The sequence below is a fragment of the Alligator sinensis genome, unplaced genomic scaffold (assembly GCF_000455745.1).
Source record: "Alligator sinensis unplaced genomic scaffold, ASM45574v1 scaffold470_1, whole genome shotgun sequence".
In the NCBI taxonomy this organism is placed as follows: Eukaryota; Metazoa; Chordata; order Crocodylia; family Alligatoridae; genus Alligator; species Alligator sinensis.
The window spans coordinates 1,084,381-1,107,578 of record NW_005842487.1 but is presented as its reverse complement, the minus strand read 5'-3'; the positions used below and the strand labels follow the sequence as shown (position 1 = coordinate 1,107,578).

Below are 23,198 nucleotides of genomic sequence, written 5' to 3'. Positions count from 1 at the left end.
CTTCTTTCTGTTTCTGGCTTCCAGGAAAAATAGTGTTGCTAAAGGACAGGTGATGTGTCAGGAGATAGGATATGATTCATAACTCTTAACATCAAACATCCTCCTTGAAGTGCTTGAAGAATGACTCAAGCTGCCTGAACCCTACCTTCATCTTGTTTGGAGTTGGAGGTCCGTATTTCCCCAAAAGTTTCAGTATATAAGACTAGAGATTGTAACCCAAGGCCCAGGTTCTTTAGCGCAGTATGTTTATTGCTATAATACTAGTAGATTTTGATCCAATAGCTGGCTTAACTGAGGAAGGAACTTCCCTGTGCTATTTTCTTTACCACCCCTGCTGGCAATCCATTGATCCTGCCAATCTCTAGTGATTGTTTCAGGGTCATTTCCAGCTGGTATAGCTGCAGGCTCCTCTAAATTATGCCAGAGGACTGGACCACACATGGCAAGTCTATGAACAGCAAAATACTAGAGCTACAGCTGAGCTCCTCAACCACAGTCGAGAACCTGGGCTACTTTGTGCTCTGCTCCTGCTGGAAGGGTTAAATATGTTCCTTATCCAGCATGTGCTCACCTGACCATAAATTTATGAAATTCAGTGCCCTTGCAATTCAGAAACCAAGACCAAGTATAACAGGAAACAGCTTATTGAGTCCTTCATGTTACTGAAGTCACGTTATTACCGCTTGTATTAGCCTTGGTATGATGTATGTGTTTTCCAGGGTCCTTGATTATATTACATCTTATTACATAATTCAGCTCTTTATCCATTTGATGATAGGTACTTCAGGTAATGAAAATTCACTGTTTGTGGCAGAAATGCCAACCAGAAGTGGTTTCTTATAACTAGCCTAGGCTGAAAAGTGGATACTTATATGCTTTCATGTTTGATTCCCATTCGAACCTCACTTCAAAAACATAATTTTGCTGAAAATATAATAAAGTAAGATGTTTCAATATTGGCTTCTTTTTTCTTTATCTAAAATATCTTGCCATTTTAGGAGGTAATCTCCCTCTTAAAGAAGACAACTCAGAGCCAAATTTTCAAAGGATGATCGTTCTCTGAAAAGGCACTCCACTGGAGATGTTTTTTAATGGTAGCATAAATTACTGTCCCCCATTGCTTAATTTATCAACATACAGGTCAGTTCTCTGTGTGCCACAAGGGAGAGAAAACACATAGCTACATTCCAAGATCATTTGATCTGTTTCAGGGTAGGGTATTCACTGATAGTCTAAACAAATAATTGAGATTGCCTTGCCCTCTGGATTATGAACCACTCATAGCACCACAAACCCTTTCTGTTTGTCCAGCGTGTTGGAGCAGACTCGATTAAACAAGTCTGCTGGAGCACAGAAATTGGTGTGCTCTGGCAGCCTCCTGCATCACATGTATCAGCGTCCCTGTGCGTCTTTACACTGAAAAAATGGTGGCAGGGTGCTTTGGAATAAAACACATTCGATGAGCTTTAGTTCAAAGCGCCCTGCCACCATTTTTTCAGTGTGGGGATGTGCAAGGATGCTGATACACATGATGCACAGGCGCTTTTAATAAGCACAGCTCACTAATTAAAGTGCCTGGCGCCATGTCCCAGAGCACTTGTAAAAATGCCCCTTGAGACTGTAGAGTGACTTTCTTGATTCTAATCCAAAACCAATGGACCCAGTGGGAGGAGTTCTATTAATTCCAATGGGTTTAGGATGAGGCCTGTACATGTGACCTGGTTTGAAGGAAGTAGCCAGTCCAGAACATAACATAAGTCGGCTAGTTCAATCCCCTCCTCCAGGAAGGATCATTCCTGTCTAGACCATCCTAAACAAGTGTTTATTTAACCCAGGGGTGCTTAAACCCCAGCCCAAGAGCCCGATTTGCCCCCCTGGTGCTGTTTCATCCAGTCCATGGGGAGATTTGACACTTGACATAATTACAGACCTCTCTAGAGCCTTTCTGCCTCCATTTTCCTGGCAGTGACATAATACTAGTATTTAATATCTTGCCACCTCCACTGGAACCATTTGCTTTTATAGTGGAAGTATCTGATTCCATTGGACAAAGATACATTGATGTCCATGAACAAGGCAATCTACTATTCTGCTCTGCAGTGAGGAAATGAGCCTTGCAGTCACTTCAGAGTGATCTTTGCAGGAGATATTATGCAAATTAAGAAGTCACATGAGCTAATATTTAGAGCTGAAGACAGAAAGAGAGGAAAATGCTTAGCTCTCATACACTCTGACTTTCAGGAAGTCACTTGACCATCTCATGGCTTAGTCAGATTAGATGCACATTTGGGGAAAACCAGTGATGTGTCAGTTGTCCTTTTCAGATTTCATAGACATTTGGGCTGGAAGGGACCTCGTAAGATCATCAGGTCCAGCCCCCTGCCCAAAGGGCAGGAAGTCAGCTAGGATTGATTTAAAAAAAAAAATGTTCTTCATAGAAAGCAACCAGAAGTAATGCTACCTCATATTGAATGAAGAAAGGGGTTTTAGAGCAGTGTTGCTTCCATTTAGACTCTAAGACAGGGGTCAGCAACCTACAGCCTGTGGGCCCGGTCCAACTGCAGAGCCTTTTGATCCAGCCAATGGAGATGGGGCTTCAGCAGCAGTCACTTTCCCCATCCTGATGCTAGGAAAAGTGATGGTGGTGGGAACTTTCCTCATGCCAGCCCAGGAAGAAGTGACAGTGGCAGCTGGGTCCTAATGCTAGCCTTCTTCTGATTTGAACTTGGTCAATCCAGCTAGTAGTTTTAAAAGGCTGCTGACCACTGCTTTAAGACCTCTTCTTTACCAGGTACTTATCACAAAGTTAAAAAAAGCCTTGGCAATCAGAAACAACCTCACAGAACAATGGCCTGAAAATAACATTTTCACCGTCTGCTAGGTTATGCTTTCTCAGAAAAACAGACAAAGACCTATCAAAGAATTTAGATCTTATTTTTTTATATGGGTTTTTTTTTCCAATCTTTGCTAACCTAAGCACAGGCAGGTTTATAGGAAGGTATGCTGTTCTACTGATCCTGCAGTTACTTACAAGTTGCTACTTGTGAGCTGCTTGTTAGGATAAATAGAAGTACATTGAAATGACTCTAGTTCTTCTCAGACCAAACCTAGAGAGTTGTGATACAGGCAACCCCCACTTAGCGCTCTTGATTGGTTCCTGAAAAAATGAGTGTTAACTGAAATGAGCGTTAAGCAAAACTGAAAGTATTTAACAACCCAAGATAGTGACCACAATTGTTTTTAATGACCCAAGATGGCCACCATAAGTGTTATAACGAAACTCACTGAGCGCTAAATGAAATCAGGTATCAATTTCAAATGAGCATTATAGCAAAATAGCGTTAAGTGAAACAGCGTTAAGCGGGGGTTGCCTGTAGATAGCTGCACATCAGCTCCCTGAACTCTAACCTGTGACATTCCCTGCCATATAAAACAATTCTTAAAAAAGTCACTAAAACAGAACAGTAGACAACACAATCTCAAATGTCAAAACACTGATGATGCACAGGTTTGCTTTCTTTCATGCAAAAATTACCACTGTTATTACCATTATTAGCTATTCCACTGACCATGTGAAAAAAGAATTTATGTGATGAATGCTTTGGTGAATGCAGAGAGCAACGGAAAAACGTTATTTTCTCTCACGTTGAGGAGTTAAACAAATTAGCCATATGTTGCCCAGCTTTGGGAGTCTATTATCACAGCCAGATTTAACCACAGAAGTATCTTGGAGCTGCAAATGAACATGGAAGCCTGGGTGTGGGGAACAATTTGCTATACAATATGAAATGAGCAACAACCGTAAGCAAAAGCATGTGACTTCATTGACTGGCCATTAAAAAAAAATTACTAAGTACCGCCACTCTCTAGTGCATTGGTTTCAAACTATGCTTTCCAGTCTCTTGATAGTTGTACACCAAGGGTGCGTCCGAGAGGAGCGCGCATGTGTGGTTTGCGACACCTCAAAGCTGTTTGAAGCTCCAAAAAACACATGCAGCACATGTGTGCCGGTTCGCTGCACTGCTAATTAGCAGCACGGTGGGGATTTTTTATGCTGGGAGATTCCGGTATCCAAAAAACCGCTGTTAAAAAAGCAGCACAGTGCAAATGCCAGCAGCAGACGCCACCAGAAAGGGGGGAACTCTGGCTGCTGGCAAGGATCACCACCACTGCTGCCCCAGGAAGGCCCCAGGATCCCAGGGCTGCTGGGGCCAGCCCAGTTGCTGGCCCCAGCCTCCCCTACCCCCACTTTGGGCAATTTGCCAAGCTCTGGAACACATGTGCCCTGGGACCAACAGCAGTGGCACAAGTATGTGCCTCTGCGCTTTCTCCTACAGGAAATACACACCCCTGCTCTTGCATGCTCATCTGGACGTGCCCCAAGAGTCAGAGGATCACACATTGCTAGAGAACATTTGCCTTTTACTGACTGGAATATTAGATTATCTCAAGTTTCCGAGTTTCTGGTGCCTTATAGTGACTTGTCTACAGAGAAGATCAAATAAATGAGTACTATCAGAGTGAAAGAGGATTTTCCTTTGCCTCAAGGAAGTTGCTTATGCTTCTGATTTTGAAGCAGAAGTTCTCTCTCCACTGGTAACTGGGAAATGAGGCTGAATATTTATATTTAGCAGAATGATATTGAAATGTGCATATCAGGTGCTCAGATGATTCCCATGCATTTATTTTAGTTACTTGGCTTGTTTATGTTTTTAATGACTTAAACAATCTTTCAGTGTGCTAATGGGACAGTTGCTACCTTACAAATTATATAAATCAACCCATGCTGCTTTTGTGATCAGAATGAGAGCTGCTTGTTGCTGTTGCAACCTTGGGAGTTACTTCCTGCATTGTAGTGGGCCCGGGTGGGGTGGGTGATAAGGTTGCATGTCTAATGACCTAGAGGTTGTAAGTTTGAAGGCATAGCAAAAATGCAGCCTGTCAGATTCTACCAAATCTGCAGGTTTTGCTAAATACCTTGTCACAAGGAAACAAAAAAGGAAAGGCAGGCCTAGATAATAAGAGCTCTTCAAAGAGGTTAAGGAAAATCGCTCTCCTTTTCTCTCTAAATACCGAGCAGTAGAGCTTCTGTCTGTTGTTTCTTCCCCTCCTCCATTCCCCTCCTATAACCTGAAGTTAAGAAAATGCATCATCTGATAAAACTGGAAAAGGTCAGAGCATTTGGTTTAGCATTTGACTGAAAAAATAAGCCCCTCTCTCTGGAGTGCCAAGGAGACTGATCTAATGGTCTGCTCACAGGGCCAGGAGCTATAAATTCCTGAGTTCTAATCCCTGCACTGACAATTACTTCTTTTGTGACCTTGGGCAAATTGCTTAACCTTTCTGCTTCTGTTTCCCCAGTTGTGAAACTGGGAAAACTACCTCACAGGGTTGTTTTGAGAACTAATTATTTAATGTCTGTGCTTGAGTATTATTGTGTGGGCAATGGGTGAACCTGCTTGCTCATTACAATGTCAGGCTGCATTTCTATCATGAACTGTGTGTTTGTCTGTGTCCGATGCAGATGATCTTTGCTCTTTGCGAATGTTAAGATTCTGATACAGAAATACCAAACAGTTCAGTCTCCAGCACAGGCCACATGGTAGGTTAGGGGGGGAAAAAGGAAATATGCCCTTCCACTTAACCAGAAGTTGCAGCAAACATAGAAGGTACAGGTGATCTTTGACCTAAGAGTGTAAACCAAAGACCCACCTTAAATTACCTGCCTAGGGGAACAAGTGCCTCAATAACCCATTTTTATCACTATTCATGCTGCAATGTTGGGTCTGCATCTTGAAAACACTTGAGCATGTCTTGAACTGTCCTCTTACACATCATTTGGACCAGCAGATATGAGAACAGTCCAGTGAAAGGGTCTTAACAAAGCCTGCCTCCCTTTGAGAAATAAACTATATGGTGAACTATGTACCTTGCAAGGTAGCAAAGAAGAGTGAGAAATCCCATTACACCTCCAAGTAGGCCTCCTTCATGGTAGATCTGGACATGTAACAGTAATTAAGTTGTTCATACTCAGCCAATTCAGAGGAGATGTTATCTGTAACTGATTTAGATCAGTGGCAAATTATAATACTTCTCCCCTCTTTCCCCTGGCCACACTGATGAGGGAGGGGGGGAGGAATTATTTCTCACAGTATAATTCATGAGGTATAGTGCTTCCCAGATCTGCTACCAGGTCAGTGTAGCTTACATGATACTCCTAGCTCAGGTCTGTGCCCAAGGTCAATATCTAGTCAAAAGTCAACAGCCAAACTCCTGTTGACTTTACTGGTGTAGAAACTGGACTCTAGTGATTGTTGCACTTGGAAATAGTTTGTCTATGCTCTCTTTCTTTCATTTACTTCCACATTTTTGTATCAACATGACTTCATGTGCCATTAATTATGCTTAATAGTCTGTACTTTATCTCCTTTGTCATAATAAATTAAGTACAAGAAAAAAATTCCACAGAAAAAGTCCTCAAAATGAGCTCCCTGATTCAGTGTCACAAGCTCAACTCACCAAGTCTTGAATTTAGAAAAGCATTTGAGCATCTGCTTAAGCATAAAAATATGATAAGTTGAACTAGGACCTGAGACAACAGCAGGTGAAGGACAGACCTATAAAATTAGAAAAATGATCCTTGTAGTACTAATGTCAGTAGTTCTTTCTCAGGAGAGTGATTGCCTTGCTCTCAATGGGACTGCTTGACCAAAAGGTGGGTACAGTGCAACCTTTATGTGTCAATGATCCTTGACTTTAGAGAAGGCAGTTCATTTGACTAGAAAAGAGCCACAGCTTTGGAACTTGAATACCTATATTCTGACTCCTGAATCCAACCGCATACCTTTAAGCCAATATGTAAGCAAGAATACAGGTTTGAAAATGGCAATACTGAATTCACAAACTGTATTTCAAATAAACCAATGTGGACAAACAACACAGAAATGCATTTAAATGAGAATCAGGGAAAGGTTCTCAAAGCTGCTACTTGGCCACGCTCAGTTCCAGCTCTGGTTGCATGTGTCAAGGAAGGAGTTGTGAGGATGAGCTCCCTCAGTGAGGGTGACAGGAGTCATGTGAGCAGAGCACCTGTACAAGGGCAGATGCCTCACAGAAGAAGGGAGACTGTAGCAAGTACCATTTAGCTAAGCATCTGAGCCTGGTTCAAGATATTCTCAAGAAAAGGTTCCCACAAGATCTGTGCCACTCCCTGGTGCTGGGTTGATGACATGCAGCCTGTTGGGTTTTCAAGGCTATATGCTTCAAGCACAAGTAAGGATGGAAATTGAAGCTTTTAAGCATTCGTAGGAAGGGCTCAGTACTTTTCAGGGTTAAACCCAGGGGCTATCAGATTAACCTCTTGAGGTTTTCTAGCATTTTTACTTCTAGTGATGGGCAAAATGTGGAAAAACAAGGAGGTGTCAAACTGAAGGAGAGAGAAACCCAAGACGTTAATTGCTCTTTTGAAACTCAAAAGGGTATAATTTGATTTTGGGGGAGCAGTTTTGCTAAATTACTGTCTTTTTCTAAGGGAGTTCAGTCACCTTTAGATAGTGTAAATTTAAGACTAGAAGCAGTGAGCGCATCTACATATTGTTTTATGACAAGTTTGTTACTGCACCATGCTTTAGCACTTTCTTTTGGGCCGTACTACACCATATGACCAGCGCGCGGTTATTTTTAGCAGCTACTTTGCTGTAGACGCATGTTATAATGGGGGATTGTGCCACTATGGCGAAGTAGCTGCTGGTCACGTGTAGACATCCATGAATGCTACATCGCCATAGCACATCACTAGAATGATGTAGCATCATGTGTAGATATGCCCAGTGTGATGTAAAATGACTGAAAATAAGACATTCCTATTAATGGTGCTTCCTTATTGAGTAGTGCTGAGAAAAATGTGCTTGATAGATTTTGCCTTAATTTACCTGTAGTGAGGTCCACATATCCCTATTACTGTACTGTACTTATGGCAGCTGCAGTTAAAACTGCCGGAATGAAAAATAGCAAAAGACAGTTTAGACTTGAAGAGAAATTCCAGCTAATGCTGCAGCCACGAATTCATCCCTTATTACCACTGACTGGCTAATTCAGAAATGAATCCATAACTAGCTAGGAAATAGCTACCTTTCAGAGTTGTTCTAAACTGCGCTGTTCCAGAGTAAGGTGGCAGACTGTTTGCTCAATCCTGCTGTAAACAGAGGCAAGAACAAAGAGGAAGATATCAGAATGTCTTCAGAGAAAAAAATCTAGTAGTATGCTGAATTTTTCCTGCAAACATAGGACAAGATTGCTTTTTAGAGTGTGAGCTTGTTTTCTTTACAGATTTAGGGGCTCTCAGGATTCAGAAGAAAGTGATATCTCAAACTGGTCAATCTCTATATAATTGAAAATCTCCCAATACATGGCAGGCTATATTTTTTTGTAAAGCGTATCAGCCCTCTCTTATTCTTAGGCAGCTAGAATAACATTACTTATTTTGAAATTCTTCCTGAGTTTCTGCTTAGTATGCAGCAACTCTTCTCTGCCATCTTCTCTCCATCCACAGCCTTGTCACAAAGGTCATCTCATCTGATTATTCCCTTAGACATCACCCTATCCCAGAATCTTAGCTCAAATAAAAAAAACTAAATTCAGTCATGGTTGCATGCTGGTGCAACTTCATTTGAATCACTAGACCTTACACCAGGGCTAAATGAGTCTCAGAAGGCACAGAAAGAAGAGCAGCTTCCCATTATAAATCGTGGTGCTTTGCAGGAAGTGCCATGAGTTACAACAGTCCTCCGAACACAACGGACACTTGCTGTTGGATCCCAGGGGTTGGGAGACTGTTGCTGTTTAGAGCAGCAGCAAGCCTGCAGTCACTCTCGCCTAACAATGCCCGTCCCTACTTCCAGCCACAGGGCTGTTTTCAGAATGGGAGAGGGGAAGGGAGCAAAGGGACCTCATTCTGGGAGTTGCCCAGCTGGCACTGGAGGGTGGGATAGGTGTATTGGAGTCCACTGTGCCAGCTGAAAAAACCCCAGACCAAACTCTCTCTGTTCCCTTTCCCTCCCCAACCCCTTCCGAAGACAACACCGAGAGTAGGGCTGAGCTATGTCAGCCCAGCCCTGCTCCTGGCCTGCACAGATACAAGTTACTGAAAGAGCTCCATTTTGGAGTGTCTTATGCATTGAGGTTTCAGATTGTTGCAGGATTGGGCCCTTTTAAAATGCTCTGCAGCCATGTGCTTTTGTTTGGTGGCTGTAGACTGCTTTTCAGGGCCAGATTGGGCAAAAATTGTTACTTCTGTTTGTGCCTAGATTCTTCAGCTGGTTAAGGTAAATGAGAGCTTCGTGCCAAGGAAATTTTACCTAAAGATTTACCAGTTTTGCAAAATAATTTTACTTAACAGTCAATGTGTTGCACAGAGGGAAAGAAAGGCAAGAGAAATGCCTAAAACTCGCAAGGAACCTGCAAACATCGAATTGTCTCATTTCTGAATTTCTACTAGCTCAGGGAGAAGCTAGAGGAAGAAAATGCAGGGAGACATATAAAATATAAATAGATTAACTGGAAATAAGCAATACTAGTCTTTCATTGAGATTAATAGCAGAACGCCCTTTGACTTAGGAAATGGTATCGAATACCAGAGTAAGAATAAATTTGAGCCATCACTCAAGCTTAAACTAAGAGTCTTGTGTTCCATAGCAGTTTGTTTAACTTTTTCCTTAGCTACTTTTCCATGTTCACTTGCCAGGCTTTGCACTTTTCAGCCAAGCCTGGAAACAGACATAGTGCAGCACAAAAAGAGAAAGGGATCTTCTCTCAGGATTTTTTACCCAAGCAGAAGTAAGAAGCAGCAGAAATTTGGAAGAAATCTTTTCCTTGCAAGTTTTCCAGCTTACTTTTTGCAGAGTCAGTACATTTGGATATGAACTTTAAATAGCCATCCAAACGTTTGGGTTTGACCATCACTAAAAATAATGCAGACTGAAGGATGGTGATTTGAACATAGTCTGCAACTGTTTTGAGGTTCATCCATCACTGGGTGAAATGGCAATTATAATCTGGCAGGGAATGCTATCTGGATTCTAAATTATGTTTATTTTTAATCAGTTTCTCAGTTTGCCAAGTTCCTAATGTGGGACTAAAAGAAAATAATTGTATCCTAAACAGAATGATCAAAAGCTTCCAATTCCTGAGGTAGCATTTTTTTAATGAAAAGTGCATAAAACGACATTTTTGTTGCTAACTTGCATGTAGCTAAGCAACAGGAAGAGGTATGATCACTGCTGTACAGTCAAAAAATTAAAACAAAAAGATTCAAACCCAGTCATAATTTTTAGATGCCACCTACTAATACCCTCCCACACCCCCCAAGAAATGTGTTGGCTTTCCCAGCTGCTCTGCAGGGAGCTGCTAACAATTAGGAATATGATTACACTCTAAAAGCATGGTTGAAAGTGTCCTTTTAACATGCTACATCTGGGTCAATGCCATATGACATGACATGCCTCCGCTATTTTTTTAAATAGTGCCATAGCTCTGATAACACTTTAGAAAGCAGATGAGGCCAATGTAGTCTTTGGATCGGATCCTGTAGCAGAGCTGTAGTTGCTTCAGTAGGGTAGGTAAGCTAGAACATTAGGTTACAGTGAACTCTGAATGTGGAGAATGAGGAGATCTGAGGTGTAGGAAGCAGGCAGCTATTAAAAAAGTAGGGGGCAAGAGGCAAAACTGAAGAACAGAGAATGCGAGATGAGGGAGGGCAGGAGGGGGAAAAGGGAACATTAAATGGAGAAAAATGGGCAGAGGGTAATATCAAGAGAGAGTGTTACATCTCTTGTGAAATAGGGCAAGTACATACATTAAGACTGAAGATTAAAAAAAAATTGCCTGTCTTTAGGCAGGTAGAAGAGAAGATTCAGGGAGAGAGGTGGGTTGTCGGGAGATCTCTTACTATTTTTATCTTCTATCTGCAAGAGACAGTGATGGATTATCTACGTTTAATAGGAATTTATGATCCATCGAGTGATATTTAAAGGACTCAATGATGCATTTAATACCCAAACATTCTTCCTGATTAGTGCTTATTTGATCTCTTGTGAAAAGAGCTCCTCCTGGCACAGATATAAAAACTGAATGCCCTTGTTCCCCTATAGCTAACGATAGAGCACAGAGCAATGATACTGGCCTCAAAGAAATCTGTGAATTGAAGTCTGCCTGGGAATATATGTAATTTTCGTAGTCTATATCTATCAATCTCACTCTCAGGAACCTCCAGAGTTTGACACTTTGAAGTCCTGCTGATGCTTTATTAGAGGAAGATTTTTTTTCATTATTCAGACATATCAAGATTATGGTATACTAATATGATAGACTATGCATCTGTAAATGTGGCTAATTATTTCCAGGAAACCTGCAATTTTTGGCCAATGGAATCAAAAGTTAAAATCTTCATTAATGCTGCATGGCTTTGGTTTTGCTAACAGGCTTGCTAACCTAGCGAAGAGGGCTTTAAACTAGGTTCACTAGGTGATGGAGATAAAAGCCCAGAGGTAAGTAAAGAGGCAGGAACCTGGATAAAAACTTAATGGGAAAAATAGTGAAAGCCTTAGCTTCCTTCTTCTTAGGGAAAAGAATGGACAATCAGTTAATTACCTGAAATGATTATTCACTAATGCGAGAAGCATGGGAAACAAACAGGAAGTATTGGAGGGCCTAGTACAATTACAGAATTATAATGTAATTGGGATCACAGAGACCTGGTAGGATAGTTCACATGACTAGAGGGTGGTCGTGGATAAGTATAGCTTGTTCAGGAAGGATAAGCAAGGGAAAAAAAAAAGACGTGTTGCCCACATATACAGGTGATGTACATGTGTTCTGAGGTACAGTACAAAGTGGAAGATAAGCCTGTTGAAAGCCTCTGAGTAAAGGTTAGAGGGGAAAGCAGCAGGGGAGATGTCATGATGGGCATCTGCTACAGGCCTCCAAACTAGGAGGAGGAGGAGGTGGATGAGACTTTCTTTAAACCACTGACAGAAGCTTCTAAATCACAAGGCCTGGTTCTCATGGGGTACTTTAATTATCAGGACATCTGCTGGGAAGGAAGCACAGCAGTGCACAAATGGTTCAGGAAATTACTAGAGTATGTTGGGGATAATTTCTGGATGCAGATGTTAGACGGTGACAGACCGCTTAACACTCCCTCTGCTTTAAGAAGGAAAGAGGCTGAGTCAGAAGCAGCCTGCAGGTATGGCAGGGGCCAATTAGAGTCACTTGACCAGAAGGGGGCTGGGCTTGAAGCATATAAGCCCAGGGCTTGAGCTGGTGAAGGAGTCTAGCCCTGAGAGCCACTGAGAGAGGAGCTCCTGGTTAACATCTGAGCTAGGGTAAGCAACTTTTGAGGTTTGAGGAAGAGACAGGAGGAAGAGGTCCCAATAGAAACAGGGAAGAGGAAGGATAGAGAGGCCTGGGAGATAGGGTTAGAGTCTGTAGCCCAGAGAGGGGCAGGAGAGAACTGAAGAGCCAGGAAAAAAGTGGAGCCAGGGTGCCCATGGTCTCACCTGACCTAGGGAGACTGAAAGTAAGGAACCATAACCAGAGACAGAGGGGATCAGAGGACCCATAGACCAGGGCAAGGGAGCCCAGAAATTGGGGCCAGGGGCCCAAAGCCCAGCAGGGGTGGAAATAGGAACCGGGAGTAGTCTGCAGAGGTGAAATGCCTGGGTGGGGAATATAGGCTGACATACTGTGTTCAGGAGTAGCTGAGCTAGCCAGTGCCTGTGAAGAAATCCCCTTCCCTTCTGTGTGTGTCTGCATCCACCCTACCCGTCTGTCCTTGGTTCAGGCTGGTCAATCAGGTGACCTGGCCAGATAAAATTCCTAGGTGAGGAAGTGCTGTCTTCCTTCCGGCAGGCATTTTGAAAACTGCAAGCAAGCACCCCAGGCAGCTGCCTGGTGACTTCTGTTAAGTGGAAACTTGCCAAAAGTTAGGAATTGTGTAGCCTAGTCATGTCTTAAAAGGGTCCCTGTATCTAGTCTCTGTAAAGACTCAAGTTGCTTTTGTTTGCTTAAAGTCTATTCTGACTTCCTTGTTTTAATGTCCGTCGGTTCGTGTTCCCCGCCCCCGCCCCCCCTCTTGGTCAGCAGAGTTTTCGTTTCTTTTTTCTTTCTATTCTCCTTCAGTTTTTCCTGATGCTATCTAGGGGTGCTTCAGGCTGAAATAAAGACCCAGAAATATTTCTGTGGGCAAATCACCCCTAAGGTTTGTAGGGTCTTTGTGCCCTGGGCTGCACAGAGCCCTGCCAGAGACCAGTGTGTGGGTGGTGGCAGCATTACTCCAGGCTTGCGGGTGTTCTCCAGGAAGCGGGACAGCTGGCTGTAGGCTCTCGAAGTGAGGTTTTGGGCTTGGCATAGTGAGGCAGGTGGCTCTACATAGTAGCTCCCCCTACTGTGCTGCCACAGTGCCTGGGCAGGGAGACTGAGTCATAGGGACTTAGGCCATGGTCCAAGAGGGCTGATGATCGATAGGATCGATAACATCTGCCAGGCATGGGCATGGTGTAAGAAGCAAACGGAGCCACATTATAAGCCCCTAAGGCAAAGCAAAGACACCTGAATACCAGCATGAGATTGGGGATCCCTGGGGCAGCCTTCTTTTCTAAAGATCTAAGAACATCAAGGTGTTGTTCTTGGAGGTGGCAGGAAAGGTGAAAGGGAACAAGCCTGAGGTGTGAGGCCAGAGCAGGGACTGAGCAACCACCCTGGGATGGGCATCTGCTATAGACAGGTCAGCAAGGGGTGAAACTCTTATGGACTTGCTGCTTACAAATAGGGAAATATTGGTTGAGAATGTGAAAGTGGAAGGTAACTGATGGAGTTCAAGATCCTAAAGGGAGGAAGGAAGGATAAAGAATAGAATAAAGATACTGGACTTCAGAAAAGTATCCCTTAAACTCAGGAGCTGGTGGGCAGGATTCCCTGGGAGGCAAGTCTGAGGGGAAAAGGAGCCCAGGAGAGCTGGTTGTACTTTAAGGAGGGTCTTTTAAGGACACAGAAGCAAGCTGTCGAGTGCAATGGAAGAATGGAAAGTACAACAGAAGACTAGCCTGGCTAGATAGCAATTTCTTCAATGAGTTGAAACTCGAAAGAGGAATCCTATGAAAAGTAGGATGCGGGGAGAAAATCAGGAAGGTCAAGGCACAATTTTGAGGTATACCTGGCAAGAGACACGGTAATTAAGAAGGGATTCTACAAGTATGTCAAAAGTAAGAGGAAGATGAGAGAAATGATAGGTTCCTTATGGAATGCACAAGGCAATCTAGTTACAGATGATGCAGAGAAAGCTGAAGTATTTATGGGTAGTATTTTGTTTTTGTGGTTGTTTTTGTGTTTTTACTTTAGCCTTCACAAATAGGGGCAGCTACCAGACGATTATTGTAGTGGCAGCAAATACAGGAAAGGAGACAGCCTAGACTAGTAAAAGAACAGGTTAGGGATTACTTAGAGATGCTAGATGCTTTCAGGTTGGCACAGCCAGATGGGATGCACCCTAGGGTACTGAAGGAATTGGCGTGGCTAATTTCAGAGCCATTTATCTATTCTCTTTGAGAACACATGGAGGTCAGGTGAGGTTGTGGCTGATTGGAAAAGGGCAAATATAATGCCCATCTCTAAGGCAGAGAAGGTTGAGGATCCAGGGGATTACATACAAGTCAGCCTGACTTTGATACCGAAAAGTCATGGAGCAGGTCCTCAAGGAATCTATTGTGAAGCACCTAGAGGAGAACAAGGTGATCGGGTACAACCAGTATGGATTCTCCAACAGCAAGCCATGCCCAACCAATCAGATTTCCTTCTATAAGGTGACAGGCTGTGTGAATGAGGGAGAAAGCAGTAACAAGGCTTTTGACATCTTGTCTCACATTCTCATTAACAAGCTAAGGAAATGCAGACTTGATGAACGTACTGTAACTGAGATATATAACTGGTTAGATCATCATGCTCAACAGGTGATCATCAATGACTTAAGGTCTAGTTGGAAGGAGGTATCAAGTGGGGATGCCCAGGGTCTGTCCTGGGTCTGGTATTGTTTAACATCTTCATTAATGATTTGGATGATGGAATTGAGTGCATGCTTAGCAAATATGCAAATGACACCAAGTTGGATAGAACTGCAGGTATTTTGAAGAGTAGGGTTAGGATCTAGGGTGACCTAAATTGATTGTGGACCATTTTTCCAATCTATCAGATTAGATTAAAAAAGGATAAATGTAAGGTCCTGCACTTGGGATAGAATAATTGCATGCACAAATGCAGACTGTGGAATGAGTGGCTAGGCTGCAGTACTGTAGAGAAGGCCTCAGTTACAGTTGACCACTAGCTAAATATGAGCCAACAGTGTGCTCTTGTCTGAGGTTGGGGGAGGTGGGGAATCAAGGGCATACTGAGCTGTACGAACAGGAGTGCCACTTGCAAATCAAAGGATGGGATTCTTTCACTCTATTCAGCATTGGTCCAGTTTTGGCTCCACGCTTCAAGAAGGATGTGGACAGATTGGAAAGAGTCTAGCACAGAAAAACAATAATGATTAAGAGCCTGGGAAGCAAGACTTGTGAGGCAAGGCTGGAAAAACTAGAACTGTTTAGTCTGGAGATAAGAATACATAAGGGGGATTTGATAAGTCTTCTAATACCTGAAGGATGATTATAGAGAAGGGCTTTTTCTGTGGTCATAGGGAACAGGACTAGGAGCAAGAGCCTCAAGCTGCAGCAGGGAAATTCAGGTTGGAGATTGGGAGGGACTTTCTGACTATGAGAATTGTAGAATCTCCATTTCAAGAGCAGGTAGGACAGATACTTGACTGGGATAGTTTAATCAAGGATGATCCTGCCTTGATCAGGGGGCTGGACTAGTTGACCTTGTGAGGTGTTTTCCAGTGCTATGCATCCTATCATCCTGTGGCATCTGACTGGCTGTATATTAACAAATCTAACAATCAAGTATACTAGCACAGGTTCTTAGATGTCATATAATTGATTCAGTTGAGAAGAAGTGATGGACAGGGTGAAAATGAGTCATCTGTAGCTCACTAGCTCTGATGCTGATTTCACACTGGATTTTGCCACCCTATCTCTGCTCTCTGACTGGGTCCCTAAAAGGCCATCCAACAATTTGGGATTGCCAGGGTACAATACTCTGGCTGCATCCTTCAGACAAGCCTGCCTGGACCAACTGAGGATCCCCGCCACTGGGGAGATGTGGTGGTTTTCTGGATCCACCAGAGCAGCACAAAGAATGGAATAAAATAGAGGGTCAGTTTTGTTATTTTCAGATGGTGGGAATAATCTGGCAGTTTCTTTAGACTCTTAATAAACTAGGAATGACTACAATGTTGGGGCACTTCTACATGTCTTCCTAAGTCCGTTACACCTGAAGTTGCCCAATGACTTTCTGATCAAAATTTTCTATTTGAGTGATATGTTGAAGTCGTGAATTATCCAACAATGAAAATGACATGGAGCAGGTATGTGGGGAAAAAATTATTTATGAATCGGTTGTACTGTCTGTGTGGACTTGAGTCCCTTGAAGCATCAAGAGGTATTCTGGTGATTTTTAAGCTTTCAAGTTGAAGATGCATGATTTTGCGAAGTACATAACAAAAACCGTGTCTTATTCCCAGACTCCTTCATTGGTATGCAATCACTAATGTAATTAAAAGGTTATTGTATCTCACATAGGTGAGAAACAAGTAGGTAAGTATCTCGCCACCTGCTCTCAGTGACAACAGCAAAGGAACTGCATCCAGTTTATCTATTTATGTGCTGTAATGTTTATAGCTTCAAAAGCCTGCTGTAGAAGGCATAGAACTAAGACTAGACTTGCTAAGATGGCCTTAAAATATCTGCTTTAAAGGGCTGTATTGCACAAGGACTCATTAATGAACTACATTTAGCTACTATTCTGGTTCCTTGAAAAGAAGTATAACAGTATAAATTCACTCTTAGGACAAATATCATGAGGATTAATAATTGGATAATTTGTTCTATATTTTTATGTCATTCTTAGGAAGACGATGTTTTCAACTTCCAATCTGCTATTCCTTTCGGGCTCCTTTCAGAGCTCACTAAAGTTTATCCTGCCAGGGTAATGGGGTTCCCCTGGTCCACTTCCTAGGGAAGAAGCAAGGATTTTCAACACCCAGGGGTCTGGAAGTTAGAACTATCCACATGAAGCCTGTGTTCTGACCCCCATCCTTTCTCTGTCCTCTGTCTTCAGCCCTGCTCCCTTAAAAGAAAAGGACTGTGCTTGGGCGCCTGCTGACTCTGACAAAGGTTACCTTTAACATACCATTGTTCTTTTGCAGGGTTTGAGAGAAGCGAAAAAGGCACCTGCATAATTTTCTTCTCATCCCTGCTCCTGGCCTCTTCCCCTTCTGGTTACCTTGATTCATCTTTTGCCTAAAAAGGGAAAGCAAAGAGAACAATGATTTGGAAACAGCTGTACGTGGTTCATGAGATCCCCAAACCCATCCACGCACAGGGTGGGAAGCATCAGGTAATGGTCAGAATTCTTACCAAACTTTGGATGAGAATTTGCTGGGTACTTTCTCAGTGTGATGCCTAGGCAATTTCATGTTAAGTACCTCTTACCTGATGTGGGATCAAGCTGTCTATAGAGCAGATACACTGTAGCAGAGATTCTGCAAACAAGTGGTTGTACAGATTACTGAATAGCCATTCTGTGTCTAGGTTGGTGGACTGGACATCTCTGCCTTTGCAAAGATGGGTTTGACCCCTCACTAAAACTCCTCATCTGTGGAACCTTGGAGCATTGGGGTTGAGTTTTTTTTTCCTGGTTTTATTTCCCCCTTGCCTCCCCGTCCTTCAGTTTGGTCAGGCCCTCATTGCACATTTTTGTTTTACTTCTTCGTAAGAGTTGCACGGTTTTGATGACCTTGCTTCCTCTCTTGGAAGGGACACTAATAGCCTTTGGGGTTTTTCTTTTCTCTCCCTTTCTTCTTCAGAAAGTCAATTTATTTTGAATGACAAAAATAAATAAGGCAACTGAAATGCTGTCTCTGTGGATGCAAGAGCAGTTTAGCTCAGCGAAGGGGCCCTTTTCTTTTCTTTTTCTTTTTTTTTCCAATTAGATATTTCTTCACAACCTGTACTTGAATTTCAATATCTTGTTGTTTTGCCTTGATTTACCTCAAACTTTATAGTATAAAGTTCACTAATAAAACTCATTCTTTACCATATCACAATAGAAAATGTTATACAGATGATGGTTCCCTACGGAAAGAGCTATTTTACAGTAGTTCTTGTGACTTTGTATTTATGAAAGCCATAGATATACTATCTTGTTCTGATGCCCTGTGAAGAAAAAGCTAGATATTCACTGTGCGCATCTACGTGAGATGCTTTACTGCGCAGTAGCATAGTTTACTGCACAGTAGGCATGTGTGTCTACATGTGCACATGCTTACTGCGCAGTAAATCTCACTAATCACGAGTAAATTTGCTACCTGCAAATACAAGTAGCAAATTTACTTGAGATTAGTAATGGTGCAGTAGCGCTTGTGTAGACACCTGACTAGGAACAAATCTGCTCCCAGTCAGCCAGCCACCAGGGTGGCTGACTCCAAGGGAGTCAGGGAGCAATCCAAGAGATTGCTCCCTGCCCCAAGGAGTTACCTGCTGCTGGGGTAGGCTCTGCCACTGGAACCCCGCAGCAGGGAGCTCTAAGTCCCCCTCGCTTCAAGATCCAATCGGGGAGTAAGGGCTGGGAGATCCTTATCTCCCAGCCTCTGCTTTGCCATTGCGATCAAGAAGTGGGGACCTGGGAGCCCCTTATCTCCTCAGCATGAGCTCTGCAATAATGGGGCCGGTGCTAGGAGACCCTTATCTCACAGTGCAAGCTCCACAGTTGTGGGGCTCAGGCTGGGAGACCCTTATCTCCCAGTGCAAACTCTGCAGTCACAGAGGTGACACTGGGAGCTCCCTGCTGGTGGGGGCTGAAGAGCTTGTTCTCCATGCAGCTCTGATCACAGAGTTGAGTGAGGAACAGGCTGGGGTGCTTGTTCCCTGCTCATGAGTAAACTGATCCTGGATCAAATGCATCTGTAGACACGCCAACTGTAGCTCAGTCTATAGCTTTAAGTAACAATACACATTCACATAACCATCTCTATCTAGTTGGGCTGAAAAGGGTTTCTTCATTTCTATATTTTCTGTGGTGTATTCTATCTTGACATGGGTCCAGTTGTTTCATTCTGGATACAGACAAATATTTTGCTATTCTTATTCCAGCAGCTCTCAAATGTATTATTTATTCGGGATGATTTATTCGGTGTGTTGTCCACATTGTTGAAAAGCTGCTGTCAGTTGGCATGTTTAGCCATCTTTCAGTGATACAGTTTGTGGAAAAAGCCCACCTCTTCATTTCTGTTAAAGTATTATTTTTTGACACTAAAGTGGAACTTTTGATCTCTGGATTTATGTATATACAAATACATCCCATTGAGGTGACTGAACAGTCAGTGGGACAGATTTTTGTAGTCTGCCTACAATATGCCACAAGCATGGTGCGTTAGTTTGTCTGATTAATCACACTGTGACTCTGGAAACTGGAGAGTGTTGCAGCAGAAGGAAGGAGTTGCTCTCTAAGATCATGACCTCCATTCCAGTGTCATTTCACACCTCAGGCATTGATCTTGTTACATCTCATAAGCTAAGCAGGGTCAGGCATGGTGAGGCTAAGCACTTAAATGGGAAACTTCTAAGAAAAAAACTCGGGTGCTGCAGGAAGTGGCTCTACTGTTTAAGAAGGTGACATTATTCCTTCAGTGTCAGTAGTGAAAAAATGCCCCAGCATACTGTTAAGAAGTCCTTATGAATATGTCTATGAATTTGCAGCATTCTTATCATCATAATATCAGCTAAAGGAACTATCTTTCAGACAAGTCATTAAATCAATGCACTAACCAGTTGTGGTCATTAAAAATCATCCCTTCCCACCTTTTTCTCCAGCGTAGAAGCCCTTGTGTGCTGCTAATTTGGGATGGCATTCTTCCAAGCCAGCTCCCTCCTGCAGTTTCAATTTGATAAGTTACCCTTCACCTACCTTCCTTTACAAGCAATCACCAGGTAGCTTTGCTCTCATTTTCATCACAGATCAGGCTGCATTTCAGCACTGAGCAAATGAAATACTCATCTTCAGTGAGAGACAACCTCCCCTCCCCCTGCATAGAAAGAATGCAAAATGAGGCACTTAGGATGCAGACAGAAGTGCAGCTCCCAGCTGTAACTCCAAACAATTTTTCCAAAGCGTTCTGAGTTACAACATTACCCCAATCCAAACAGAAGTTCACTGTTGGTTTTAAGGGGAGAGGGGAATCTAGCTGTGGCTGGGGGCCTGCAGTCAGATTCTCATAGCAATGGCCAGGACTCTGTCAAGTGCTCACTGTTTCAGAATGGGGGTGGGAAAAGGCAGCAGAGGGAGCTCATTCTTGGGGCTCCCTAGCTGGTGCTGAAGGGTGGGGTGGGTGAATTTGATCCCCTGCTTCAGGAGCTTATGCCCCACACCCCAGCGGGCCACCGTTTGCGGAGGGCGCACCACCGGCCCCTCTCCCCCCCCCCCCCGGGGGGGGGGGGGGGGGGGCTGAACTCCCTCTGCTTCCTTTCCCTCCTCCCATTCTGAAAACAGGAACAGGCTGGGAGCTTCCCAGACACAAGTTACAAAAGACGCTACGTTTTTGTAACATGTTTATCTGATACCTCATGCAATGAGGGATCTGAGTTTCACCCAATTGGCCATTTTTTAAGCTGTTTGCAGCTGCGTACTTGTGTTTGGTCACAGCTATAAACTGCTTTCTGTGGCCAGATTAGGCAAAAATTGTCACGTCTGTCTGCACCTTCAGAAGTGAGGAACACCAATGTGAAGGATCCCTATGTTTTCTTAACTCTCCTGATTTCTTTTTCTTGGGTACATGCTGCTGTGTTCTTGTAGGACCTCTGCCTCATTCACTGCACAGGCTAGATAATGCACAGGGCTGAAGCAAAACCTCCCTGCTTATGCTTTATCCTCACTATTCAGTGGGAGGAAAACCTCATCATTCAATGCAAATGGCTGTTTCCTATGTGCTCTCCAATGGAGGGCCCAGATGTGAGCCCATATGTAATAACAGAACAAATTGTGTGGCTTAAAACATAATAAACCACAAGTAAAATAAGGTAAATTGAGTGACAGGTATTCAGGAGCTGTAGAGTAGCTCATCTTACTGTATACAGGCAACCCCCACTTAACGCTGTTTCACTTAGTGCTATTTTGCTATAATGCTCATTTGAAACTGATACCTGATTTCACTTAGCACTCAGTGAGTTTTGTTATAACGCTTGCAGTCACCATCTTGGGTCACTAAAAACAATTGCAGTCGCTATCTTGGGTTGTCCAATACTTTCGGTTTTGCTTAATGTTATTTTTTTCAGGAACCAATTAAGAGTGCTAAGTGGGGGTTGCCTGTATTTCTGCCTCGCTCACTAAGCATCATCCAGCCTGCCTGCTGGATGAGGTAGGTCTTTGTAGAGAAGAATGTATTCAATCATGTGCGATGTACAAGATGCACAAATGCAAAAAGGGGCAGAATAGAGCCACTTCCTGGCTCTTGACTACTCCTCTTTGCTGCCATCGCATTTTTTTTATTGTAAAGTTGGGACTGACTAGTCTAGGCCCCCTAATGGAACTGATCTTTTCTAGGGTTTTAAAATAGGGATGATCTCTATTTAACTGGGTTATTTAGGCAGGCTCCATTATCACAGTATCTGAATACCATAGAGCCTTTAATGTATTCATCCTCTCCCACATTGATCTGAGTTAGGGCAGTGTTGTTAGCCTCTGCTGTCCTCTGTAAAAACGGATTAACAGAAAGTCTGTGGCAGAGTAGTAAATCACCCTAGGTATTGTTGCTCCTAGGCTGGTGCCCAGACCAGTGGACCAATGCTTTGTAAAGTGCTGTTAGGTCAGTAGACCTCACATTTAAAAGTATTCAAAATAACTATCTTTGACCTTCAGTATGCTGATGACTGCACCATACTTACAGACACAGAGGGGAAAACCTCCAAACTGCACTGGCTCTCTTTGCAGAAGCCTACTGAACTTTGGGCCTCTCTTTCACCATTGGGAAGACTAAAGGGCTCTATCAGCGTGCTCTAGGCCATGCATGTGACCCCCCCCCTGCTTCTCAAACTATCATTAAGGGAAAGACCCTGGAAATAATCAAGTACTTTCTCTACCTCAGTAGCCATTTCTCTCAGACAGCAAATATTGATCATGAAATGTAGTACACAAGCACTTCCTTTGGGAAATAAATTGGATCTCTGGAAAAACACCAAGGTCCAGGTCTACAGTGCAGTAATTATCTTTACTCTCCTTTACAGATGTGAAACATGGGTGACCTACCATCATCACCTCAAGACCCTAGAAAGGTATCGCCTACAATGCCCCTGGAAAATCCTCAGCATCAAATGGGAAGATTGCCATACAAATGCCAACATCCTTGCTAAAAACAATATTACCAGCATTGAGTCAGTAATCCTCAAGCATCAGCTTTGCTGGATCGAATATTGTGTGTGGATGTTTGACTCTCAATTCCCAGAGCAAGTGCTCTATTTCCAGCTTAGGTGTGGACTGAAGTCGCACAGTAACTACAGGAAATGCTTCCTGGACACATCAAAGGCATACCTCAATACAGTGGACCCCAACATCAAAAGCTAGGAGGAGCTGGCTGCTAACCAATTCCAGTGGCACCACAACCTCAGCCAAACATCAGCCTACTTCAAGGTAAAGTATCTTGCCATCAAAACATAGAAAAGAAAGCAGAGGAAGAAAAAGAAAAGAAATCCCAGCCTGTGGCTTACTCTTCCTGCAAAAAGACCTGCACAACTTCTGTGGGCAGATCTGTGGCTCAAGAGTCAGACTCTTAAGACACCTCAGGACCCATCAATGAGCCATGGTAGAGATCATCCTTGAATCAAGGGATTGCTGATGAGTATCTGGTCTCCTTTTGAGTAGTCTTATTCACAAGCAAGGGACCTAATCTTGTGCTTTATGGTTTGGGATTCATCATGTCCATGCCCAAATTTGCATATTTCTAGTTGTAGTAAGACACCTGCCTCATTTCTTTGTAAAGCAAATAGCGTGTTTAGGGA

General features: G+C 43.1%; 1 long non-coding RNA gene across 1 annotated transcript in view; it reads left to right on the top strand.

Annotated features, from left to right (window-relative positions):
* Positions 1-23,157, top strand: part of LOC102386692 — a 70,104-nt gene extending 46,947 nt beyond the window's left edge. The window contains exons 2-3 of the long non-coding RNA XR_324702.3: positions 17,357-17,547; positions 22,428-23,157. This is a non-coding gene — a long non-coding RNA (uncharacterized LOC102386692). The remainder of the gene's footprint in view (positions 1-17,356; positions 17,548-22,427) is intronic.
* Positions 23,158-23,198: the final 41 nt, after the last annotated feature.